The 4,561-nt window shown below is 37.8% G+C and overlaps 1 long non-coding RNA gene across 1 annotated transcript; it reads right to left on the minus strand.

Moving 5' to 3' along the window:
• Window positions 1-835: 835 nt before the first annotated feature.
• LOC111770892 (uncharacterized) lies at window positions 836-4,321 on the minus strand. Its single transcript, XR_002804353.2, has 3 exons — window positions 4,183-4,321; window positions 2,744-2,791; window positions 836-1,053 (listed from the first exon to the last, which is right to left on the minus strand). It is a non-coding gene; the product is annotated as an uncharacterized lncRNA (long non-coding RNA).
• Window positions 4,322-4,561: the final 240 nt, after the last annotated feature.

Here is a 4,561-nt window from a genome sequence, read left to right on the forward strand (position 1 = left end):
AAAGAGAAACAAACTTATGTTGAGTTCTGGAATTTGTGTCTTAATATAATTCTAATAACCTTGTAGTCTATTTTAAGGGATGTGTTTTTTTGTTGTTGTTTGTACAATATGCATTTTACTTTCAGCACGAAACACTTAATTTTACTCTCCTATTTTCAGTCTAACCCACAGAAGTAGGAACAAATAACTGAACCAGACCATGCCAATTCAAGCATTCCATCTACTTCCTTGATTGATTCGCAGAGGGTCACCTGAACAGAGTCACCTAATGAGACACAATGCAGGACTTTTGCTGGATGCATGGGAAGGAGAACTTCTCTTTCTAGTTGGGTTGTTAAACTGTGTGAATGTGAGCCTAGGGCTACTGGTAGGCACCTTGGCAATGCAAAATCTGAAAATGAATTCAACACACGGGAAGCAGAGTTGGAGCAGAGCTGTTGGAGATACAGGAACAGATTATTTGTTGCTTACCTGAGCCTGAATCTAGCCATGCCTGAATCTGGGTAGTCCTGGACTTTGATTACCAGATCCACTAAGCCCCACTCTCTGCTTATCAAGTGTGTCTGTTTAATCAAGTTCATTTAGTCATTTATAACAGCAAGATTCCTGGAACATAGGTCTTTACAAACTGTATCATATATATAATCTCTTATTTTAATTCTCAAAACAATCTCATGATTTAGGTAGTATAATGACTGTGTTTTATTGAATTTTTCCTTCTAGCAATGCTTAGCACAATCTCTTGAAGAAAGCAGGTGTCTTGAAGAAAAAAAAAATGTCTGCTAAAATGAGGTAGAATAAAGGAAGTGATTGGCTACCACAAAAAATGAACAGATTTTATTCAGGCCGACCAGAACTTTTAAAGTGACATCTCATGTCTCCTTTGGAGCATTCCTATAAATTCCTGTAAGTGCTGCCATTGCTCCGTTCACTCTGAGGATGCTTCTTGGGAATTGTCTTCACAGACTGCAGCTTTGTCGTTGGTGTTGTTACTGTGGTTCCTGTTTTATACTCAGTCATGATTAACCTTCATCTTATGAGGGATAAATTAATCTATATAAATAGCCAAAATTAATGGGACAAAGTTTGGTAATGAAGGAAAAAGGCTGATAGGTTGAGTTGGGAGAAAAGGAGTAGATGAGATTACCTTTTACAAAGTACCTACTATGTGCTGCTGCATCCTCTGATGTACACTATGCTTACACACCTGCTAATATTTATTGAGCACCTGCTTTGGCCCAGATTCAGTATAAAAATCTAGCAGGTAGACATTAGTATCATCCACATCCATATCCTAAATTACACATATTTCCTGTGGCCTCACAATCATTATGTGCCAGAGGCACCGGTCAAAATCAAGGCTGACTGTGACTTCAAAGACTGAGGTTTACCTTTCCACCATTCTGTGTCTCTGCAATTAATTTTAGTTTTTAAGCCAGAGTCTAACCACAGAATAAGGAGGCTTCTTTTCTCCTGAGTAATGCCAGGTTTATTGGGAAAGCAAAAAATTAGCAGAATGCATGTGGTTCCCAGGCTCTTATCACAGGAAGGGGAGCTGGGTGCAACTGGATGCCCCTTGGGAAGTGCTCCAGCAGAGGAAGCCACCTTTCTCACTGTGCAACTTTTCATATTGATTGGGAGGGAGCAGGAGTACCCTCACTGAGCATGTGACAACGGGAGATTTCTGATTATGAGAAATGTTTGAAAAAGCCGGTGACCAGAGCTCAGATGTCATTACTTAGAGCATTTGCAAATCAGCACCAGTGCCCTCTAGTCCATTTGCTGCCCTTCAGCTGAGTCATCTCAAGAGTAGAAGGAGAGTTGAAACAAAGGCCAAAGGATTTACAAAGGGTTTGTCCCTCTCCAGTACATGTGTGGCTTCCTGAGGTGACTACAGAATTTGAATATGTGTTTGCCTTATTCTCCCTTTAGTTCTTCATCTTACCTCCTATTTTATTCTCCATCCATGAGAGCATATTTCTGGTTTGCTGGTCTGGGGCTCTGACTGTTTTGGGCTCCATTCAGCTTCCCCAAGGGGACAGGGATTGATACCAGGACATCTGTGACCCAGTATGTCTCTGCCCAGAGACTGGGAAATCCTGATTTGCATTTGGTGGGAGTGGCAGGGCTCCAATGGGCACAGATTTTTCTAGCCTGGTGCCCACTTTGAAGCAAGGTTCAGTTTTGTGTAGCCCCTAAATAGATCCAAATTCCTCCCCAATTAATGAGAAATGAATAACTGATCAAGGATTTGTGGATAAAGATTCACAAGTCACAAGTCAGCTAACAGTTCATTGGCTATATCATTAGAACACTGTTTTTGTATCCCTAGACAACTTATTTTTCATTTTCTCTATATTATTCCCTCTCAAAGACTATCAGAATGGCCTCCAGGGGCCTAATTGCCTTATCTCTTACCATATGAGCACTCCACTCAGAAAAACTGAAACCGCTCAAATTGTGCCAATCTGTTGTTCTCAAAGCCGGCACCTTGTGGAGAGTCAGCGAATCCCTCTACCTCTGCAAAGGAAGTTCTTTGCTGTTTTTGATCCTTGGTGCTATGTTTCTTAGCTTGTCTGGGCAGAGGCCCCCTCCTTGTGACAATGTTCCTCTCTTTCTTGCATACATCAAGCCCTCAACTATTAGCTGGGTTGCATCCTGTGCTCCAGGCCAGCTAGATGAGCTAATAGATATTGGACTTGGAAAGATCACTGGGGTTGAAAGGCAGGAAACAGAGACTTACCATCACTACTTCATCATTTCTGTGATCCCTCCAGAGACAGTACCAGACCTGTGAAATTGCAGGTGATTTAGAAAGGAAATTTCCAAGGCCCACTTCAGGCTTATAACAAATATTAACATATCTGCAATTTAAGATAGCACATGCTTCACAATTCTTTTTACATTGTTTTGGAAAGTACCTTACCAAAATTAGGATGGAACATCATCTAGTAACAGATGAGGATGATTATTTACTTATTTCAACAAATCAAATTTCTGGAGAGATCTCTCTGCACACAATACAACACTACAGGCTGATCACAATATAGTTTGTATGATGACAGAAAAAAATTCAACCTTTCCTTTTTATCTTTTTTCTACCTTTGTGCAGAGAAAGTACAAATAGAGGTTACATCTGCCTTATCACCTTTAGTCAGGTATTTGCTTTCTTTCTAGGAAAACAGAAACATCAAATAAAAATAATAAAGATCAAAACTAATGTAGAAAATTGTCTTTATCGACACTTTGATAAGAAAATAAGAAGTTAGTCAAATTTCCAACCTCATGATATAACTAAATATTCCCTGTGAATTTCATTCCCCTTTTGATTAAAAGGATATTAAACAGGTAAGCATATTTCCTGTAGTCTTATGGAGCCATTCAGTAGTAAATAATTTGTGCTGAAGTGGGAAAGGCACATAAAGGAATCACTTTTTGATGTGAGAAAGAATAATTTTGTACTTGCAGAAAGAATATGACTTTCAAATACTTGAAATTATAGTACAAAATAAACCCTAAGAGGCCAAAAATGCTGTTTTCAATAACCATAGCAATCACCTTCCATCCGTACAATAAAATCAATATTCCTTTTGGTAACAATGTATTTTTTTGCAATTAATCTGTATTCTCAATTACATATACATAAAACTGAATGGTTTCTGAATACCTAATTAAATCATTCCTTGTTTGATATATCATCATGCCAGAAAACTTAGAAATATCAATATCTTTTTGTGAGGCATATGGAAAATAGCAGCGTAAAATCTTTTGTGACCCTAAATAAATATTATTTGTATGTGTCTGTGTGTACATATGTATTCCCAAATGCATTATAGTAACTTATTTTCAAAAGTTAGGAGTAGGGTAGAGAATGTATCATCACTCTTATTCAAAAGAAAATATGAGAACTCTGTTACAATTCATAAAAACATTTTTAAAAAACTTCTATGGAATACATATTAGACGCAGCTGTCAGATTTCAACGACAGCTTCATGCCATTAATTAAGATGATGTAGATGAACTGAACGGGATAACCAATGTAAATTACTGGCAAAAGAGAATAAGATGAGTGCTTTCTAGTGCTTGCTTACAGTCAAAGCTGCCTAGATGGCTTACATTTAAGGACTTGGCAAGTTCGTGAAAATATGAGCCTTATTTGCACTCTGTACGTAAGTGAATACCTTGGAAACCAGTAAGAGGTGGCAGATTTTAGAACTTTGCTTTACTGTAGAACGGTACTCTCTGCCAATCAGATCATGATCAATTTTGTCTCTGAACCATTCATTTAGCCTTTACAGATGCGCGATGCTGCTCCTTAGAAGGTTCCTAGAAAGAACACAAGAATGGATGAGGACACAATCGCTCTGGCTGGAGACATTCCTTTGATGACATGTCAGTTTGTTCTTGTCCTCTACAAAATGACAGAATATGAAGATTTGTGTGTAGTAATAAATTAGTAGTTTTTGCTTCTTATGTAAAGTTTTTATTTTTATAAAAATGTTCTAAAATGGACTTGATTTTAGGTTACTTTTTAAATTAAGAAAATATTTTCATATAAGC

This window comes from Equus caballus, chromosome 1 (assembly GCF_041296265.1).
Source record: "Equus caballus isolate H_3958 breed thoroughbred chromosome 1, TB-T2T, whole genome shotgun sequence".
NCBI lineage: Eukaryota > Metazoa > Chordata > Mammalia > Perissodactyla > Equidae > Equus > Equus caballus.